The 23948-nt window shown below is 36.9% G+C and overlaps 1 protein-coding gene across 3 annotated transcripts in view; it reads right to left on the reverse strand.

Annotated features, from left to right (window-relative positions):
* The window catches only part of LOC139941466 (uncharacterized), a 50998-nt gene that overhangs the window by 18903 nt on the left and 8147 nt on the right, over window positions 1-23948 (reverse strand). Inside the window, exon 3 of one of the 3 annotated variants that reach the window (XM_071937981.1) lies at window positions 18982-19138. The exons of 1 other annotated variant lie outside the window; for it this stretch is intronic. The gene's annotated coding sequence lies outside the window, so the exon portion shown is untranslated. Of the gene's footprint in view, window positions 1-9206; window positions 9436-18981; window positions 19139-23948 lie in introns of those variants that run through there. One more of the 3 variants, XM_071937983.1, reaches the window with a different exon arrangement.

The raw sequence follows: 23948 nt of genomic DNA on the forward strand, positions 1-23948 counted from the left end.
GAGAATGAGTACTCTGAGGAAATACTATAAACATGTACACGTGTAACAGTAATTACCGTCAGTAGGGAGGGTCAAGCGGGCGCCCATTTAAACCATAGGAGAGGCTGGGGCTGCCGCTTACCATCTGAAAGCTATACAAGAACGATCTATGCCATCAAATCTATGTTGACAGGAACAACTACTAAAAAACCCCAATAAAACAATATAAAAAATGTGGGCAGTTTTTAATCTTTGTTTTTTAAGGTAAAGGCTGAAAACACACACGTAACATATGTAGGTCTTGAAAATTTTCTCATGGCTTGAATGATTTTTTGCTTTCAATGAGGAGATCATCTTTTCTTTGTGTTTTGTATAAATAGACTTGGTAAAAATAGCGTGTTTTTTTGACATTTTGCTAAATTCCTCTGACACATGAATAGCTCATTTGAGAATAAAAGCCCTTTTGTTTTCTGATAACTAGAACTAAAGCTTCAATACTGTACCAAGTTAAGACATAGATCCTGAATCTTGACATTTACAAACTGAAGTCCATTGAATTAAACCGGTAGCTCCATTGTGCTACACACTGGCAGAACCATGGCATACAGGATGTTACTACATGTATAATCCTTCATTTTGGACAACCCCAAATTATCACGAAATGAAATTCTCAATCGTAAACCTCAATTTGATTTCTTTTATATTCCCCACAACCACAACGTCACTGCCAACAAACAAAACACACCATAAGAAAAAATTTGATGGACACCTCACGGCCACTACGAGGGACTATGAGTTGGAGGAGTATCTCGTTGCCATAGAAACCGAGGGAAAGAAAAACAGGATAATGCAATTGTTCGATTCCAAGTCGTTTGTGGACGGAATGAAAGAAAGGTTGAAGTGGCTGCGGGTTGCCAAGGCAGTCCAAGGCAGTCTTTGCTGAAACTCATGCATTCCTGAATCAGATTGGCACGTATTGGCCCTCACACAAAATCACCATTCTAGGTTGTTCAAGGAAGAAAAAACCTTTTGTTGCTTTTAGAGGACTGTACAACACGAATACAAATCAGATTTTTTTATGAATACTAACCTCTTGAATACTAATTTGTAACGCTCAAATTTATTGCCCCACTTCTTAAGTTTGACCAGATATCCAATTATAATAATAATAAAGACATTTGTAGAGTGCCGCCAAAAAAAAAACTTGAAGCGCATAAAGAGACCAAAGCTGATTACCAATAATTAAGCAGCTTCAAAAAGAGGATTTTCTTTCTTTGGCTTGGTTTGCAATGCAGTTCACATTAAAATTATTCGACCTTTGTCAAGCAATAAAAAAAAAGTCGCAAGCAATTGTAGTCGCCCGCTTCCTAGAACTCTCGGGCCGATCAAGAGGTGAATGACTATAAGACACCTGTGTCCTATTAGCATCTCACAAGGTCCCCTCAATAATTTAATTGCTCTGGTGCCAGAAAGGTTCCCCTGGTACATTTAGTCTAAAAAACACACACTTGTGCATCTTGATGCACAGCTTGAAACAAATGCTCATCAATTTATAATGGCTTTATAAGCTTCTAAAAAACTTCCAACCATTAATATGAATTTACTTTACAAAGGATCAAAATGTCCGGGATGTGCTTTGGTAACATCTGATGCTATAAAACAGGGTCTCCGATTAAGAGATTAAAAAAAGTTTCTGCAAGCACTGTCAGTGCTGTATTCTGTATAATTTATATTTTATATTTGTTCATTATTACAAAATTTCTGTGCCAACTTGATTAAGTACATATATTGTGAAGTAAAATTAGTAGGGGAGATGACCTTAGCTTTCAATCTAAACCAGACTTTGTCAGAGGCATTAAAAAGTACAAACAAAAGTATATCCATTTATAGCAAAAAGAGGAGCAAAAACGTTTGTGGGAAGGTATCCAGAAAAAGCGGGAAAATTATAGCCAATCAAAAGTTATTTATTTACATTTGAGTAACAATCTTGAGTTGATGTTTGATGTGTGCTTTATAGTTTCATATAATAAATTGATATCATAGCACTACAGTTGAATGTCTTTCAACTGCAATTTATATGAACCTTTCAATAGTCTACTGCACATCAGTCCTCCATGCATCTGCCACATAACCAAATTTATGTCCCATATTAAACTCTGGCTGTGGAACCCTGGGTCCTATAACTTGGAAATGTATAGTGATGGCAGATGGACAAGACCCAAAGGCTGTTAAGATGTCTCAAATTTGGTCCGAGACGGCAGCCAACTATCGATCGCCGTGTATTTGATGTCTAAGGTGAATTTACCGGAAGAAATCCATCCCTGAGAAGCGACCTAGGAGCCCAACTTCATAGAGCTGCTTTTTAAAACACAACAAGTAGCTAAGCATAACCAAAATACACTTACCAGAATGAGGTTCCCAGCCAAACTACCATGTCTCAAAGTACAATTTGTGACTGGTATTCTGCTCATTTCTGCTTAGCTGAAAACTGTTTAGCAATATTCTCTGCTTAAGCAGCTCTATGAAATTAAGATGTTGAATTTTAGTTCACTCTACCAAAGAAACCATATTTGTCCTGTTTTTGTTCTGACATTAAATTGTCATGAATGCTAGTTTATCCATTTAATGTAAATTACATGTGTGGTCTCTCGCAAACAATTTTTGTCAAAAAATATGTGTCTGTCTACACAATGTACATCAGATAACTGCATTGCCAGGCATACGGTCCTATCACGTTCTTAATGTGTAATAGTCATTCCTTAAAAAGAGCATCAACATTTCAGGTAATCTTATAATACCATTTCTCATAGGACCCCTATGGAAATAAGCCTAAGTTGTTGGCTTTTGGGGTTATGCTTGGCTTTTGTATTTTTTTCTTTCTTGTATTCTATTTCATTGTCTTTTCTCCTATGTATTTATGGCATGTTTTGTCTGTATTTTTATCAGACTAAATTCAATCAATCAATCAAGAAGAGGACTGACAGAAGTCAACAAACATTTTAAAACTAAATACCTGCAAAAATATTCTGCAGGTATTTAGCAATCAATGTAGATCTATGTTAAAAAAAAAAACTAAAAAAAAAAACCCAACAATTTTGAGGGAGGAAAACCACATATGTCTCAATATGTGGTAGTTGCATTATATTATGGGAGAAGTGCCCCCACTTAAAATGTTCATGCATTGCACAATTTATGTACACACTGTCGTTGAGTTCTGCCTTATGCATAGTGTTGGTATTCTACCCACGTACATCATGGGAAATATGGTTGATGTCGTGACGGTTTGCTCCTGGCAACTGATCGCCATTTACCTTCACATCCTGAGTTGGATTTAATAATCAAAAAGAAATACTTGCTTCTGACACCTTGTACGAAGCCAATCTAGTCATTCAGGTGTGCCTAAATTGCTTTTAAAGATCGGCCATGATTATACGAGACTCTAAACCCCCAATAAGATTTAAAAGGAAAAGTAGACAGGTGCATGCAAATTGCTGTGTCCAGAGGATGGCTTATATTGAATTATACTTTGGTACAATTTAATCGATCAACATCGCCCTTAATAAAAGCCGATGCTTACTGTACTGACCTGCCGACATAACGGCACATTAAGTACACAGTGATGTATCAAGTAAAAAGCACAAAAATACAAATAGGAGCCTAAAGCTATTATTGCTGTCACTGTGTGTGGACATTCTTTGGTTCTGTACTCGTTATGAAAACCATATTCTTCAACACTGAAAAAAAAAAAAACACTGTGTGGACTGTGTGTAAGTCCACATAGTATTTTAAGTCCCTCGTTATGTGAACCTCTTTTCATCTCAGGTCCACACTTTGTGTGTAGCTTTAGAAAACAAAAACAGACACAATATAGACGATGTGACCTATGTTTACATTCAAACCGCCCTCTGTTGAAAAAACACTGTATACGCCATGTTTCGCCAGACAAAAAGACGCATAGTCGTGGTATGATAACCGGCTGCCCCAAAATACAAAGATTTTGCCCGGCGGTCTGCGCGCGAATCATGTTATGGTTTTCGAGTGCGACAGAGGTCACATCCTCAATACCCTTTTCTAAAACGGTACATGTCTGCAGTCATCCTAACCATTTCCTTCCATCAAAACACTGACTGGAACTTTTCACTGGGATTTCTCCACAATTTCTCTTCACACTTTTTCTTTAGGGATGCAATGTCAGTCACTTTTTTAGGATTTGTTAGTTCGCTTCAACACAGACATAAATTTATAAATGTTTACACTTTTTTCTCAAGATAAATATTGTTGAAACTGTTTGCACACCACCCAACAAAAAAGTTGTCTGCAACGAAAAGACAGCTACACAAAGAATATGAACACAATTCAAATTCTTCATCACCATTTCCTTTTCACTAAGCCTTTTTTATGCTGACTGAAATCAAAGCTTGACAAGACTCAGAGGTAGAGCAACCTTTTATTATCCTTAACTCAAAAAATGTGTATGTTAATAATAACAGTAAAGTAATTAATGTTACAGTCTCGAAGCAGCGTTATTTACTTGCATATTTTGCCTAATTGAAGCTCCTGAAACTTCTCGAAACATGTCCATATCTACCCAGAGGCCATCAGAGTTGGAAATGCAGACCTGATTAAAGGGTAACCTCATTAAGTCGAGACTTAATGCCTGAAGATTATACTTTAAGGCTGCCTTCCAATGACAAGTCCCTGACCAGGGCCCAATTTCATAGAGCTGCTCAGCACAAATATTTGCTTAGCATGAAATTTCTTCCTTGATAAAAACAGGATTACCAACCAAATTTCCATTTGTTGCATTTGTTGTCCTTGGTAATCCCGTTTCTATCAGTGAAGAAATTTCATGCTAAGCAAATGTGTGTGCTTAGCAGCTCTATGAAAATTGGGCCCAGTACAGCTCTATTGATTCTAAGGGACCCCTGTTGAACGTGATTGTTTCAAGCATGGCCAACTTACACCCACATAAATCTCCAAAAAAATTAATTAAGCAACCTTTTGCTAAGAGACGTGTAAATCATCCAAAGCCTACAGAACCAATTAATTGAGACCCTGTGATGTAAAACATGATTGGTTCAAGCATAGCCAACTTACACCCACGTGAATCTTTAAAAGAAGTTAAGCACCATTTCGTTAAGAAATGGTTAAATCAGCCAAAGCCTATACAGAACCAAGTAATTGAGACTCGAGATTTACAACATGATTGGTTCAAGCATGGCCAACTTACACCCACATGAATCTTTAACAAAAAAGTTAAGCACCCTTCCGCTATGGGCTGTGCAAAACAGCTTAAGGCTACATTGAACCAATTACTAGAGATCTGCACTACATGTACACTAACATATTTCAAGCATCTCCAACTGACGACCCAAGATCATTAGGAAAACAGTACCAAATTAACAACCCTGTTTTGAAATGAAACATGTAAATAAGCCAAAGCCTCAAAACCAATTATAGACCTGTACTACGTATGAACAGTAACTTTTTTGAAGCATTGCCAACTTAGGACTCTCACAGTTTCAAATGTCAATTGTTTTTAATGATGACTTAAAAGGAGTTTTTTGTCGACTGATTTGAAGGCAAAGTTATAAAGAAATGTACAATAAAAATTACCGGAGAAACTTTCAGCTGAAATACAGTGTATACCTGCTTAGCAAACAGCACAGAGCTCTATTCTAAGAACGATATTTTCACAACAACATCAAATTTCTTCTAGTGATAGTGAGATGACAGCGAGTAACAACTGCATTTGGTCATAGCATTCGCAAATTTGGGGGTAAAAAAATATCCAAACAATAACTTACTTCAAAGGGAATCCTTTCTCAATTTATCCTATCAACAGCTGCAGAGGCTCTTACTAAAAAGTAATTTGTTATGGTCATTAATTTGTACCAATCTAGACCCTTACCTTTATTTAAATGAAAAAGATTAATTTTGTTATTCATTTATTTTCTAATGCAAGGAATGAAATTGTGTTGTTGGTCATTTTAAATTATACACTAGATGCATGTGGACAAGACTTATTCCCGGGCCAATCATGCATGAATAAATAGGCAATAATGGATTCTAGATCCATCAGCAAATTAAAAAATATGTTCTTTGTCTGGGAAAATCCTATCATTTCATATAACTTATCATCTGGAAAAAACATAATGACCAGCTTCAAAAATAGATTGAATGAGGTTTTAAAAAAACATAATTAAATTTAATATCATAGAAGCTTAAAAAAGGGCCTCAAATGCAATGCAGTCCTTAGATAATGGTTATCAAATATTAAATATTCCTATGTGGGTTCTAGTTGAAAAGGTTGGGTTGTCCCACCAGATAGATTACCGGGACCTGAATTTTGTGAGAAAAAATCTACAATTTTTTCCATAATCAGGGAGATTTTTATAATGTTCATCAGATCATGGAAAGATTGGTTTATTTTCAGGAAACTTTGTGCAGATTCAGGGAGAGTTGGTATCTGTGATTGTGCAATTGCACGCATATTTATCATTAATAATACACTAATTTCATATAGCTTGATTTTTTATGGCAGTTATGGTTATAACATCCAGGCTCGAAATAAACACTGGACCGCGTCAGGCCCGACGCCAGTAAGTGTTGGGCCAGTAAAATCTTGACCAGACAAGCCCAGGGGTCTTGAACTTTGCAATTAACTATCGACAGTATGACCTCATTGTGTAGTATCTTTGTGAAAAATGGCGGCAACTAATCTGATAATGTCTTTCAGTTCTGTTGAGAATCAAAGTAGCATGGCAACGGAGATTAAGTGTAATAGATGTTAAATTTGCATCGGGGATAAAGAATATTAATTTTGGTTTTTACCCATACACCGATGTGTGTTAGCACTGTATCCACAGTACTTTCCCCGAGTCCTGTGAGATTAAAGGAACACGTTGCCTTGGATCGGACGAGTTGGTCAAAACAAAAGCGTTTGTAACCGTTTTTGATAAAATGCATATGGTTGGAAAGATGTTTTAAAAGTAGAATACAATGATCCACACAAGTTTGCCTCCAAATTGCATGGTTTTCCTTCTACTGTGCGAACTATCATGGTCGGCCATTTATGGGAGTCAAAATTTTGACCCCCATAAATGGCCGACGTATTAGTCGACGAGGTAAAAGGAAAACCATGCAATTTCGAGGCATGTTTGTGTGGATCATTGTATTCTACTTTTACAACATCTTTCTACCCATATGCATTTTATAAAAAACGGTTACAAACGCTTTTCAAAGACCAACTCGACCGATCCAAGGCAACGTGTTCCTTTAAATGTGTTCTCTAAATGCTTGTTCAATTTGAATCTGGTCTTGTATAATAAATTATGGTCCAGATTAAATGTTGAGTTACTTAGCTGACTGCAGTCTTGCTCCCAAAATCGAGCCCTGAAGATGTAACGCTTATGTCATAAATACATGTATGACCAGTGTAATACCTTGTCTGCCAGAAAATGCCCTGGAATGGATAAGCGATGTTTTTGTAAATAAGGTTACATCTTCGATCTATACAATGAAGCACCCATACAGCCTTCAAACCCTTGAGCATAACAATGCACGCAAATCTGCGTTTCTCTGAAAGTCATTTTATATTCTCAATTTCATCAATAAAACTGAGCTGGCAAAAGGTCAAGGCTGTGATGTGGGATACGCAAGCATATTGCAAAACTATCTTTCAATCAACACAGAAAATTGAAAACCTCTCCGATGAAGCATTCATGTAATTAAAATATCTCGTTACAGAATTGTTTTTTTGCTAACAAAACAGTGTAAGCAATGACCTGTAGAAGTTTGAGATCATTTAACCATCAGAGTCAGGAGAAATAAAGAAAAAACGATTAAATGTTGTGCATGTCATCTTCGAAACCGTGTATTAAAGTTTGTTGTAAATCTGTGATCTTAGTGATTCTTACCAATTCTGTAATGTTCCTTTAAATTCTCTTGATGCTCATACTACACCAGTTATGAGAGTAGTTTTCAAAAGTAACATACTCTATAAATCGTCAGCGGTTTCACGAAGTAGCACTCACTGCTATACCAGCAAAAAACAACAATCAAAGAAAACGGCCTCTGAAGTTGAACACTTTTTAGAAACCCGCCTCCCTTCAAAACTTTAAAGTATTTCCATTTAAATTTCTCAATGTAGATACTTGATGACTTGAACTTAACAATTAATCTAATTTTGACTCATTTGCATAATAAATTATGAAACTAGACACAACAGAAGATCCGTGCTACTTCATGAAACCAAAAAAGTGCGAACTATGTCTTACTGCGTTTTCGCGAAGTAGCACTCGCCTATGCTACAACACAGCATTTTGTGTTACTTTATGAAACTAGGTCAGCGCGCGCGTGCTCACACAACTTGCGTGTTACTTCGTGAAAACGTTTTTACAACACTTTGACTCGAGTGCGTGCCATGCATACAACGGTAAACAGATGTTCGGGTGCTACTTTGTGAAAACAAAAAATGCCACGTTTATGCCAAAATTGAAAACACTAATTTGCTTAATTAAAAAAGTAAAGCTGTCTGAGCTTCGAAACATTATGGAATTGTAGGTCTTCGTGCATTATCAACAGAAATGTAAAAAAATAAAAATGTGTAAAAAAATCCTTAAGCACGTAGAGTGCTACTTCGTGAAAACGCTGACGAAATTCTGTACACATAGACAACCACTTTTATGTAAAACCATCCTCATCGTATCACAAGCACCGGCCACAAGTGTGAAGTGTTCCTCGCAGAGATTCACACAGACACAATGACTCACTCAGGGAAAAACACATTGTAAGCGCATTAACACCCTCGATAAACTGAGAGAAAACGACACACGTCATAAGCAAAAGACGTTGCATGGTGGCTGCTTTTGTCAGATAAAAACCCATATTGATGCATCTTCATCTAACTTAGTTATTCTCATACATTGAATAGGTTTAGATTCTGTGACGATGTAATGCATTTGATCAACTACTCAATATATTGCTGACAGTGGCAAAACCATAAAACTGTTCACTTTCCCCCTAAACCTGTGTACTTTTTTTCAACTTTTCATATGATACAGCCTTTTCATGATTTTTGTCTTCAACTTGGCATTCAGATGTATCTATCCGACAACCAATGTTATGATAAAGCAAAACAATTATATTTCTAAAGGTAATTCCATCAATTTGGGATCAAATCTATACCAAACACAAAAAAACAACACTCACAGATTTGTACTTACTGCTACTTTGAAATGAAAGCAAAGCCCTTTATCGAAGCAATATAACTCTGCATGTCATCTCCGTTCAAGTGATACTCCAGCCCGGAGACACAACCAGCTTGCTCCTCATGCAATCTCTCGTTTCCTCACACTGTTATACTGCTAGCACGCATTACAGCTGGACACGCTCAATATAGCAGTGTTGATATACCAAGCAGATGACTCACACAATGCATAGGGGACTGTTGCCAGAAACACCTCTTGCTTTCGAGTGAGAGATGCTATACCGACACAATACAGTGACATCACAGAGATTCAACGAAACCAATACCTACAGCAAGGCCATGCGGTAATGACACACGGAGCAACTGACTTCAGGACGTTAGCCTCACTGCCCAAGTAATTTCATGATACAGTTTATATTCAAGAGGGAGACCGTCAGTATTATGGCTAGAAAGCTCAGTTGGTAGAGCTCCCGCACGTTAATCTGGAGACAAAGACTTAAACCTCGTTCTAGTCAACTGAAAAAACAAATCCAAAAGCTGATGATAGAAAATGATAGACTTACTGTTAAACAGGAAAGAAACTTTTGGTAAAAAAACTGAAATTAGTGTTCATTTTGGTTTTACCTATATACAATGATGTATGTTAGCACTGTATTCTCAGCACTTTCCAAAGTTGGGTGAAACAAAATCACAGGCACAATACTCGGGTGGAATTCGAACCTCTCGACCTTTGCACTTCTAGAGCAGTGACATATTAGCTAGAACTCGGGAAAGTATACAGTGGTAACATACATCAGTATATATGGGATAAACCAAAATGAATATTATTCTTTATCCCCATCGCAAATTTAACATCTATTAAATCTGATATTAGATAAAAACATGAACTTTAAATGGGATGTTACCTTATATTATTATAAACTATATGTTCTAGTGTAACTGTTATTTGAAAACAGCTTTCACAATCTTATGTTGAACATTGCTAGTAACACTGACTCATTAGTATACATTTTTAAGTTGATGTGGGCTGTAAAAAAAATGTGTGATGTCACGATACAAACCCCAATGATAATATGGACAAATAGACCTATTATAATTATAACGCTGTCACCATCTTGGTTTCCCCCGTTTCCAATAACAGTGATGAATGCTAACATTCATTGCGCATGGCAGCAGACTATTATTTCGTCTAGCCTCATATTGGTTACAATGAGTTGGAATGGAGTAAAATCAAGATGGCCACACTGTGATAAAGGTGTATAGAGTTCTACTTCAGGTACAACATTGACAACTCATCTGAAGATGAATCCAAGTGCTTTTTGAAAGTCGTGCCATGGTCTTTCAATCTTTGATCAGACCAATGCAATCAGCAAATGTACCCCCTTTAAATGATCACATGTTGTAGACTATTGTTGACGGCACACAACCGACTCGTGTATCAATCCCAGCAGCAAGCATACACTGTGCACCATTCTCCATTCCCAAACCGACTCGGAACATTTGAAATTAACCATGAAGTAACACCTGGGTCTTGATTCTGTGTTTGTTTGGATGGACGCTCTATAAATATTAAAGTTTCCAAGAAGCAATCAGATGAAGCCGTGATAATCAATATTACATGCACCTAAGGCAACTTTTGAAGACGCCTTTAATTAAAAACCACCAGGGAGAATTTGCAATTGCTTGAAACCTGAATAAGGAGTTTGAACGCGCTGGTAGGAGAAAAGCAGATAATATAATATATGGCAAGTTATTAAGCTTACAGGGTTATTAGAACCATTCTAGTTCTTAGCAACCCTTACCTACTACAGTTATTTGTAAGTAGGTTCATCCATAGAGCAGGCTCCTTGCTCTATGTTTCATATAAGTTCATCTGCTCTAGCAATGCAAAGGTTGTGGGTTCAATTCCAACCAAAGTGATTTGCCTTAGGATTATTTTCACAGAACTTGAGAAAGTACAGAGTGTACGGTGCTTAATACATACATAGGTGTTTTAGGGTGAACAAAAACCAAGTTAAAGGGAAGGTACACGTTTGGTAATTACTCAAAACAAATATTAACTTGAAAACTGACTTGGTAACGAGCATTGGAGAGCTATTGATAGTATAAAACATTGTGAGAAACGGCTCCCTCTAAAAAAACAACATAGTTTTTGAGAAAGAGGTAATTTATCACTAAAATAATAAAAGACTTCTATCTAGAAGTCTTTTATTCCTATCTGAAAGCACACAAATCCGTCCAACAAGGGTGTTTTTCTCTCATCATTTTCTCGCAACTTCGATGAACAATTGAGCTCAAATTTTCACAGGCTTGTGTTGGGACACACCTAGTAAGAAGACTGGTCTTTGACAATTACCAATAGTGTACCTTCCCTTTAAAGGTTCAATTTGGTTGTTCAAATTCTTTTGAAAAGGGCTTCATATTGCACTATTTAAACACACCCATCTTCTGGAATGTTATATAGAGAAAAACCTTTGGGTGTGAACATTTGGCAAAATTAAGACTGAGCAACACAGCTTTAAGTTGTAAGCAGCAAAAAACACCTCAGCAAGAATCTACTTTGTTACAACTCTTCAATTACATTATGTCAAATCTTCAATTGCTCTGCAGCAAATTGCCATTTAAGAACTTAAGATGCTTAGGTACTTAAGACAATCCACAGAGCGTCAATACATGCTACCTTATACATCAAACCACTCAAGGCTTGACTCTACTGGGGACAAAAATCCACTTCAATGTTGTTGTCGCTATAGTTCTAAGCCAGTGATGTTCACACTGGTTGATGTGGTCTGTTAAAGGTAAAGGAGCTTGGCAGCTTCAGTGTTTTGGCAATTTTGTATTCAATACTCTAGAACATGTTGGGTATGGAAAAGTACAAGCTCTCGTTTACACCTATGTACCGGTACCCATGATCACTCGTTCTTAATTTAGATTTAAGTTTGATGGTTTAATGAAATTTTAAAGCTTATTGGTTCAAAACATTATACAGTAGAGGTTAAGTGTGTACACATAAGGAGAAATTATTCATTATTCAGTTGCAACTTTGATGACCAATTGAGTCCAAATTTTCACAGATTTTGTACTGTGTGCATATTTGTTGGATATAACAACCAAGTGAGAATGCTGGTCTTTGACAATTAACAAATGTGTCCAGTGCCTTTAAAGATCTGTTTTGAGGGCTCTGAGAGGAGAATCACTTTGTCAGATCCTTCTTTCTCAATTCACCTGTTACAAAGACTCAACAATTGCAACAAGATGTTGGTCTCTTCCAACTACACTTAAAGACATCCCCATACCTTGAAGATGACACAAAACATTTCCTTGGGGAAGATATATCTTTGGATCAATAGGTAGAACAGTACAGTGAGTGCAGCTGTTATTTTCTTCAGTTTTTATCTTTATTTTGTTTTTCCTTTCAGTTTTCAATGATTCAGGATGACCTTTCATATCACGTTATTCTTTTTTTTCCCCTCAATTCTGTATAAATAAACATCAATGTATTGATCATGTTTAATTAGCCTAAAGAGAGCAAACTGTACTAAGGTCCTCCATAGAATGCAGTGCTGGGCGCTGATCAGAGTTAACCCTCATTAAAGGCAGTGGACACTATTGGTAATTACTCAAAATAATAATCAGCATAAAACCTTTCTTTGTGACAAGTAATGGGGAGAGGTTGATGGTATAAAACATTGTGAGAAACGGCTCCCTCTGGTAACATAGTTTTCGAGAAAGAAGTAATTTTCCTCGAATTTGACTTCGAGACCTCAAGTTTAGAACTTGAGGTCTTGAAATCAAGCATCTGAAAGCAAACAACTTCGTGTGACAAGGGTGTTTTTTCTTTCATAGTTATCTCGCAACTCCGACGACCGATCGCACTCAAATTTTCACAGGTTTGTTATTTTATGCACATGTTGAGATACACTAAGTGAGAGGACTGGTCTTTGACAATTACCAATAGTTTCCAATGGCTTTAAAGATGAGGAAAATAAAATAAAAACAAATGTAACCATTTGAGACTTACAAGAACAAAAAATCGAGGAGAAAATTACACAAACAAACCTTGAACAGCCAGATAGATAACAATTTTTTCTGGGACACAAACTTTGAAACCTTTCTTTGATTTGTTTTCTACAAAGGAACTGTAACAAACAACAGCAATATTTTAAACACATCTTCCATGCCTCAACTAATAACCATTATTTTTAGAGGAAGTCTTTCAGCTAAGAATATTTGTGTAGGGCAGTTCCTATGGTTTTTGTTTGTGAAAATCTTTAAACATCTATGTCTAACATTTTGCCTAAAATGCTGCAACATATACAATCAGGTGATATAATATCATAAGTTCATTTGTTATTTCAACTGGCACTTCCTCACAGCTCCTACATTCCAAAGCTCTGTTAAGTTAAGGTAGAGGAATTATTAATAATAATATTTAATATCTAATGAAAATTAACCAAATGATGCAACACCAAATCATATCGAAATATCATTGTTTTTTTAATGATATTGTTTTTCAGTTGCCACAGGGTTATGCATGTGGGTAGAGGTAATTAATCGCCTCATTTCCTCATCGTGTACATTTTCTTTTTCTTATTCCCCCGACAAACTGGACAAAAAGATTGGACTTTGGCTGATCAATAAGATGTGAATGATTGAGACGTTGGATAAGATCAAGGGTCGTAATATACCTGGTGTGTGTCAATATTAGGGTTATCATTACACTGGTGATTCCATTAGATGATTGATCGTATCTACATCTACAAATCACCACCACTTAAAGGAACACGTTGCCTTCAAATGCAAACTTAGCAGAAAGTGAATCTGGCTGCAAACAAATTCTGCTAAGCACAAATAAGCAGGCTACCAGTCACAGATGCTGTATGTATATAAATTTTAAATATTATTATTGTAAGTGCAATTGCCAGTTATTTTTTCTGGTAGGCATAATTTTGCTGTGTTTTTTTATTTATTGTGCTATAGCCCTGTGTCCAATTTCAAATAGCTGCTGAAAAAGTTCTGCTTAAAAGAATTATGCTCATTTCTGCTAAGCAAATTGTGGCTCAGGATTTATCATGGGTGATGACCTCAGGCATCAGGAGAATTTGGGTCATTTATTACATTAAATTGGGCATAATGTTACCCAAGAGAAAATAATAATGTAAATCTAGAGGTAACCAGAATCCATACTTCCCCCTCCTCAGTGAGGAAATCAGAAATTTTTCATAACAGTATGGAATTTTGATTACTTTTCTGCATGGCTGTGCTATAGAAAACCTTGTCCCAAGGTGAATTCTATGAGTGCATTTTGTGAAAAACATCGTGTCCTTCATCACGACAGTCATCCCCCATTCAATTTTTTTCCCCTTACGTACAAAACAAAACCATAAAACCCCAGAGGTTGATATGCAGTTTCCTATCCACACATCACAACAAAAAACTACACCAAGTTTCTCTACATAAGTAGCAACCGAATAATTATTATTTGATGACAATTATAAATCAGAGCAGTCCGTTTGTTGTACACACGTTCACACTACCGCACACTGATATCTCTTTCACAAGAACATCCATCCTGAGCAATGACGTAGCCGGCCTGCTCATTGTGAGTGACACCAAGGACTGCGTATTGATGATAAGATAATTCTGTGTGTCTTAAAAGTCACTTGGGGTTGTAGGCTTCCGGGAACGGACGATGTCTTAATCAGGCAAGCTCAACAGTATTTCTTCGCCTGGCCCTTAATCTTTGGTCAGCCCATAGAAAGCCAAATGCATTTATGGCTACCCCTCCCCATCAGCACCTCTGGGAATCATTCAATACACATATATACATAAAAATCTTTTTGAATATTATGTAGGTTGTGTCAAACTCACCATCTGATTTAGAGGCACTGCCATCGATTTCACAAAGAGTTAAGACTAGTCTTATCTCGAGTTTGGATGAGTTACTCACCCTAATTCGGACTAGCGTTAAAGTTTTGATAACTCCTAGGACTCGTAACTCGGACTAGCGCTAAGTTTTTGATAACTCCTAGGACTATTATTTTTTGTTTTTTATAACCACATTAAAAATGGTATAATTGATAGCCCGTCACCCTACCCATTAGTCATGAAGATTAGTGCATCCACTTATAATTAGTTGTTTTTACAACAAAAGTTTTAAAGAAAACAAATCTGACTGGATTTCTTTTTAAATCATGAGTATTCCTAGGCCCTATACATGGTTTACAGCATTTTGGGATTACTAAACTGCTTCGCTGCTTTAAACCTAATAAACCCATCACATAAGTAGTTAAAACAACATGGAAACTAAGCACCTCCCTCTTTCCTCACCCAGGAGGGTTTACACAGGCTCATCCCCCCAACCCCCCCCCCCCCCAACCTCCCTTCAGTGCACATCATCCTAGGCACGCACCTGCGCCAACGATTAAGCCAAACAAAATACCCCTGCCCTATCGGCAACAAGCTGGCATTAGTAGCAACAGATTAGTGTGGCTAGCATCCCTGGCTGTGCTGATTAAGCTTTCTTAAGCCGATGAAGCAGGAGATTCTGTCCCCCCGAAGATTCTGTTCCCCCATATGGCAAACTGTGTACAAACTTCTTCTGATAGCGCCCTCTTTTGAATCGTCCTCCTCCAGCCCATGTTAATTTCCCATATGGGGGACAGAATCCCTGGTTGCCAGATTTTCCTAAGACACCGGCATAAATGAGCAAAAGACTGATGAGTATCTTCAGACATGAACTTTGAGACCCCACAAGGAATATCTTGAGAACCCTACAAGGGATCTCAGCTTCAAATCCAATATGAACCCAATTACCTAAAGCATCTTTAAAATCCAGCGAGGTATTGGAATTACTTACTTTACACAAGTACAGTGTAAAGGTACATGGTGTGATTAGTGATGACTACAAACAAATGAGGCAGTAGAACACATAACAAAAGTTCTCCAGAGTTGTTCAGATCTTTCTTTAAAAATATTTTTTTTCAATGAAAATTCCAGTTCTTAAAAAATCTCTTGGGTTTTCAACAAACTTTGCTCACTCCAAAAACCACTTATGTATCAGACCTTTGACTGATACACGAATAAGTAAAGTAATTTTCTTTTTCAAAGCATCTCAAGATCTGAAGCTTAACATGGCGTAAAACGCAAAACCCGAGGACTTACTGCAGTGTCATGACAGTACAACCTCTTGGGTAAAAAAAACCTTGTAATGCATTGTTCCGTCGCGCTATAACTTAAGCTTTGAATCCACCCCTATATGCTCTCTGTATGAGAATTGTAGATGTGGCTGGAGTTAGGTTGCTCATAACAACCATAAAGGCACTGGACACCTTTGCAGTACTTTGTGTATTCCTGCATTATGCATAACCACAAATCTGTGAAAAAGTTTAATTAAAAAGACACAATCACCCTTGCATAGCACAAGTTTGTGTACTTTCAGATGACTTTCAATATTACTAATAAACAAATAAAGTATTAAATTGAAAAGGACAGCAACTGTTCTTCCATCAATCATTATGTAACGATAATCTCACCTATGAGTAAGAAAACCAACCAACTTAAACCAACCAATACATTTTTTGCAGACCTGTTTCTGCAAAATTCTTACATAACTGCACACACAGACATTTAAAAAGGCCTTTGTTGAATTGTCTGTGAGATGAAACAAAATTCCTAAGCCGGTTTACTGCAATTATGTAAAGTATGTATAGGTATGGGAAAAGGCTCCCCAAAGAGTCAGGTCCATCTGACTGTCCAGTCTACAAAATGGCAACTCAAGCAGACAATGACGTTTGCCATTTCTTTTCTTATTCCCATGGAAGACGTCTGACATTTACACTAAATGGCCACAGCCATGGCAACCAATCCTAGGCATTGTATTTGCTCGTTAAATGAAAGAACAAAAAAATGCAGTTTTATGATCAGTTTATTTAGCGCTAATGTGTGCTTAATCTGTGGAGATGACAACAAAAGGACGCTTAAAAGAACAATTTTGCTACTTGTTTAAAATAAAATATTCAATTTAATTAGATTTTGGCCACATCATTCATCTTTTAATCCCTTTGAAAACAACTGTTTTGTAATAATCATCATCGTATGCCCAGACAGGGTAAATATTGCTGATTTTATTTCAATTATTAAAAAAATTATTTTAACAATGTCTGAGTGAACTGTGTAATACTCAATCCATCTTGTTCTTTTTTTGCCATTAATTATTCGATTCACTCAATCGTCATTTAGCCTCCTTCCTCGCTCCATCTTCTCCTCTTCATTTAGCTTCCTTCTTCCCCGGTGTCCATTTAGTGACAGTATAATACCACTGCTACCTTGTACCGGTCCCCATCCAGGATACATGAAAACATATTCACGCATTCTAAGCAATTTGTTGACTAGCGAAATACAACACCTCCCCGCTGTTGTCATGGAAACACAACACCTATGAATGCGTCAAGTCATCCGTTGCCAGGTCTTTTATATTCCCCATAGTCCGTTTATTTGTCCCCAGCGAAAATTACTCTCCGGTGTAATTCAAATTACATCGTGTTGTGAAAATGACAAACTCGCTCTATGCGAGTTTTTCAAGTACAATACAAGTATACAATCGCGCAAACTGCGTACACAAATCTATCCCATCACCATGACATCCATCCAATTGAAAAGGAAAACACAGACTAACAGCAATTTCCTTACAATCCCATGCACTTAAAGGCTTGATTTTGGGGGAAATCCACAAGATCAAAATGTTATTATTTATAGGTACAAAATGTTTTAAATAACAACAGTTCTGTAGAAATCTCTCTATAATATATACAGAATACTCAGACCATCATTTTTGAAGAAGGGCAGGTGCGTATTGCACTCCTCCAATCTCCTTGACCTTGTCTAAGGGACAGTGAAAAAAGTAGTCTTTAGAACTTAAAGTGGATTTGTTTAAGCTTTCTTAGAAAAAAACAGCAGGAAATAACCTTTCAAGGACACATTTTAATTTGCTTTTATCATAAACTAGTCAAACCACTCACTGCAGTCCTGTAGGCTTATGCAGGTATGGATCATCTGAAGTAATTACTTTTAACTTGATGAGCAATCAGGCTGTATTAAATCAGATTATGTATAGGAAGGCCGAAAAGCTAATCTCAATGATTTAAACATAAGCAGAGCATTTCTATGTCCCTAATTAGACTTTTTTAATTGAATATTAAATACTATCCCCAGATCTCTAATCTAAAGCCTGATTCGTACTTCCTGCGAATTCAAATGCGAAGTTTGACGTCCCATGGCTGTTCTCGCAGCAAATGTTTCATAGGAGTTTAACACTGTTGCAGATTGTTTGTTGTGAATTTGTGACGTCAGTTTGAACAGGGATTTAATCATAAATTAATTTTTTTAAAGGAATCGGTATGATTATGATGCACTAAATTATTCATAGGGTCCTTTTCTTCTCAGCAGAACGGCTACATTTTATTTTATGATGGCTTTTTTTACAAGTAATTTCCTTTACTTTTTCTGGTTTTTAGCTTTTTGGTGGTTTTTAGTTATTTGGTCGTCTCCCTAATATTTCTTGGATGGTTGTAAATATCACTGTGCATTTTGTACTGTTCATCTTATTGTTCTTCCTTTCTATTTTACAAGTTTATCTTGTGTTTTTAATCGTAAGATGCATACTGAAAAACAATTTTCAAGTTTTATAACGTGATGTTTATGAGTTAATAATGAAGATATCAACAGGCCATTATAGCGTAGCAATATCTCTAAGTGGGATGTGATATTACAAAAGATGCATTAGGACTGACCTTCATGTTCCTGGCTTGAGTGTTTTCTGTTGTTAAACTCCATTAATACACCACATGATGACCAATTTACTTCGTACTTGGAAGAGTAGGTGTGTCAGTCATAGACAGACAGTCAGACCATAGACAGACAGTCAGACACAGGGGCGAGCAATATTGTCTGGGGAGATGGTTAACATGTTACAAAATTAGATGAAAAAGCAACTTGGCCTCTCTGCATGCTCCTTAATGTAATAAATGATGCTTTGATTTTGCTAATGCACATTGGTGTTTGATGTATGGCAAGATATCAAGACAATTGGGATATTGAGTGATGACTCTCGTCCCAGGGCCTGTTTTAAAGGCACTGGTGGATTTCACAAAGAGTTAAGACTATTTTTTACCTGGAGTTAAGGACGAGTAACTCGGACTAGCCTTAAGTTTGTAATATCTCCTACATTGTAGGACTCGTCCTAAGTTCTTAGAGAAATTGACCCTTGGACACCTTTGGTAATTGTCAAAGACCAGTATTCTCACTTTGTGTATCCCAAGCATAAAACAAAACAAAACAAACCTATGAAAATGGACTCAATTGGTCATTGAAGTTGCAAGAAAATAATGAAAGAAAAAACACCCTTTTTGCACAAATTTGTGTGCTTTCAGATGCCTAATAAAAGGCTTCAGGCCTGAAGTCTTTTAATATTTGAGTGAGAAGTTACCTCTTTTTCATAAACTACATTACTTCAGAGGGAGCCATTTCTCATAGTTGTGTATATCAAACAGCTCTCTATTACTCTTTACCAAGTGAGTTTTTATGCTTTGAATTATTTTAGTAATTACCAATAATGGTTCAGTGCCTTTAACGGCTGGTGCTTTTAGCAGGCCTTGGATTAGACGAAGGGCGTGGCCTATTTTGCCCCTGGTTTTGGTCTTAACTCCTTAAAAAGCTTCCCATAGATTTTCAATCGGAAGTGCCCTTTGCAAAATGAACATGAAAATGACCTTGCTCTCTGCTGCAAGAGGGAATTTCAGAGCTGTGCTTAACATGGAAACCCCTTTTATGGTATATAGAATTACATGCTTGATAGGGTGTTATAGCGCAAAAAGCAGCGCCATAAAAATGGTACTACTTCTTTTGAACACAATGCCAAAATGAAAATGAAAATGAACTTGCCCACTGAAAGAGGAAATTTCAGAGCTGTGCTTATAACATGGAAATCCGCTTTGAAGCCAACAGAATTACATGCTTGATGGGGCGTTATAAGCGCATAATGCCAAGGTAAGCAGCAACATAAAAATGGGCCTACTTCTTTTGCAACACAATGCTCAAAGACATCAGATTTTCAAAAGATTAAAGACTACAAAAACTTATTATTGTCATGATATTGTCATAAAAAACATGAAATTTGTCTTCCTCGTGTAAAGGAGAATACATACAAGAGAGGAATATCAACAATAGCCAACAAGAATAACAATTACAATTTACAGAAATATACAAACATAAATGATTTCGAGCGTGTAAAAAGTGCAAAATGTAGAAGTAAACCAAGTTATCTCGACCATCTACATGTACTATTTTTAAAAGCTTAATTGCACTATAGGCAGAAAAGAATCCTCAAAACTGTTATTCTGTGTGTAGTTGTTGGTCGGCTTGGACCCTGCCTCAGTGATTTGGGGCAAGCTTTTACTCAGAGGCAGCCACATACATGTATATATCGAAAAAAATTCAATACAAGGTTCCAGCTTGTTTCCTTTTAAATGCTTTTTAATTCTGAGATGTTTTAAAGAAAACAAATCTTGACATTTTATTTGATGAATACGAATTGGTAATGGATTATGGAAATGACATAGAGAGAAAATGTGGAATGTGAATAAGTGGGTAAATAATGGATCTTGGATGGGCGTCTCTCCTCAAAGCATTGCTGCAGTACTATAGAGAAGGCGAGTTGCAAATGTTGTTTGTTTTGTGCTGCGAGGCACTTTGTCAAATCACTTGGTGCTGTTTATTGCAATAGTTGGTGTGGTATTAGGGGAAGATAAATGAGTTGGTCCTAGGAGAGATAAGCATCTCATCACCGTCGTTATTGCTGGTGAATGTCTAGGCAAATAGAGAGGTGGTGAAAGTGGCACAAACTTCCTCTGATAGCAGGTTTTCAAGTTTCTTTATCTTCACTTTTAAGACTCATCTGTTTCACGTTTATAAAGACAAAATTTCCTCTGGTCTGGCTTCTCAGCTGATGATGTACATGTACATGTATGTGCCTGGGTGTCGTACTGCCATTGATTGCCCCTTATATTGAATGCGATGTCCTGTCTGCCTTTTAAAAATGCAACTCTTTTTTTTTTGAGGAGCAGGTTATTTGTTGACAAATTTCTTGTGGTATGATGGTCAAAGGCGCTACTGGGTCACATCTTCCTCTTTGTCACTCACTGACTAATTGGACAGAACAGTGCCTAGGCACGCAGTCTCCTTTTTTCTCACACCCTTTATTAGGGCTTTAGTTTTGCTTTAGTTTTTCACCTCCCCTTTCTATTTCTATAAAAACTGTTTATAAATGCATCAAACGTTTTTTAAAGCTTGCCTTTTGATACTTGATTCTTACTCAACACAGGGGGAAGCTTTATATAACTGAAAAAAACGAAAGGTGAAAAAAGTACTATCCATCTATGCATTGCATCAATCACAGGCCTAAACTACAAATGCTTGGCTCAAATGACATACTTAAATACAGTAATAGTGCAATAGTCCTGGTTCCTGCTCACAACCCTGGAGTTCTTTGGCACAGTTACATGATTCATGACTAGAGGAGAGGCCACTGATATCCAACGCTAAGTCCACAGACTGTTGAGGTTGTAAATGTGCATTCCTGAGAAATTCCACTTGGCCTCTCCAACCATTCAAACATTTTTTCTCAAAATATGCTAGTAGATCTTAAAGGCACTGGACACTATGGACACTCAAAATATGCTAGTAGTTATAGACCTTACAGGAACTGGACACTATGGGTGATTACTCAAAATAACTGTTGTCAGCATAACAACTTATCAAGCAATAGAGAGCTGTTGATAACATTGTGAGAAGCAGCTCCCTCTGAAGTAACATAGTTTTTGAGACCTGTTGTAATTTCTTACTCAAATATCAAAGGCTTCAGTCTTTGTTTATATGCATCTAAAAGCACACATGGCAAAAAAGGTTGTTTTTTTTTCTTTCATTATTCTCTTGCAACTTCGACGATGACCAATTGAGCCAAAAATTTCACAGGTTTGTTATTTGATGCATGTTGGGTTACGGCAAGTGAGAATACTGGTCTTTGAATATGAGTGCATTTAACTAGAACAAGTAACAGGACTTTGCATTGCGATACTATCTGATCTCATCCTTAACACAGAACCCAAACGTTCACTGTTCCAAATGGGAGTCGTATGTCCAACAACCAAATCTACCAATCAGTCAATAGCAGAAAAAGAACTGCTGAAGTGTAACTGTACACCTGTGTAAATTTGCCAGTCCAGTGTGCAAAGGACTGAGAGTGAGAAAGAAAAGGGCAGGACAATCAGGGTCTCTTTCTTATTCTACTCAGAAGACAGAGGATGTCTTAGAAGACGGTGGGAGCGGAGTTTTATCATTGAGCCACAATGTTGACAAATTATTCAGCGACGGCTGTGTGTGGACTTTGTAGTTTAGCTGAGAAAAAAAAAAGCTCTCAGAATAGGATTGAGGACACCGCTTTTTGAGGTGTCAAATCACCACTGACATTTGTAGGTTGATGATTGGTCAATACACTGGCTGGACGGTGGATACGGATCTCTCATCTAGAGTTTCCGCTCTGGGAATGCAAAAGGACCTTTTATTTTGCAATCGTCCGATGATACACTTAAATCCACGGACACTAAAACTGAACGGCACTTATAGATGATTTATAGGGCCATTTTGTCATCTACTTACTTCTCAAGACTATTTCAGAATAATGGGCTTTGGATTGGTACTATTTACAAGCAGTCATCCGATAAGAGTCGGATACACTTAAATCCGCAGAAACTAAAGCTGAATGGCTTTTAACACATACATGATTTATAGGGCCATTTTGTCAACCACTTCTAAAAGACTATTTCAGAGGATTGGTACTAATTACAAGCAGTCATCTGATAAGAATCAGCGGAGTATAAATCCGTGGAAACTAAAACTGAACGGTGGAAACTAAACACTTAACACGGCACTTTTAACACATGTACATGTAGATGATTTATAGCGGCATTTTGTCAACCATTTCTAAGAGACAATTTCAGAGAAATGGGCTTTGGATTGGTACTATTTATAAAATATATCAGTAAACTAATATGAAACATAAAGAGGGAGGTGTTTTCAATGTTTACTCCATGCCATAGATGATTTATAGCGCCATTTTTTTAACAACTTCTATCGGACCATTTCAAAGTAATGGGCTTTGGATTGGTACATGTATGTTATTTACAAGAAAACTAATATGAAAAAGAGGAGGTGGTTTCAATGTTAACTCCTCTTGCCCAGAAACCATGTTTAATTTCGATCGCCTGTCACAACAAAAAGAGAAAAATTTCCTTAAGGTTTAAAATTAAGCAAATTTAATAATGAAAGTACTACGGAAAAATAACACTGCATTGTCTTTTTGTGTACAAACTCTTCCTGTCAGGCTTGATACGTAGTTGGTCCTCAGAAAAAAAGTAGGACTATTTGATTGGTTACAAGGACTAGCTGACCTACATCTTAGGCTCTCAAACTTTTTAGGCTTATCAAAATTGTTAACATTTTTCCACAGGCAAAACAAAAAAAGTGGGGAAATCAGACTAAAGTTTGAAGAATATCCTGCCTACGTACTGATGCATACAACCAAACTAATGCACATCATTATTTGCAGTTTTAAGGCAAACACGGTACAGTTGTTATCAGCTGAGGCAATCCTAAATTACTCTTCAGTTTTGACGGCTGATTCTGAATGCTCCATCGGATAACA

Source organism: Asterias amurensis, chromosome 9 (genome assembly GCF_032118995.1).
Source record: "Asterias amurensis chromosome 9, ASM3211899v1".
NCBI classification, from domain to species: domain Eukaryota; kingdom Metazoa; phylum Echinodermata; class Asteroidea; order Forcipulatida; family Asteriidae; genus Asterias; species Asterias amurensis.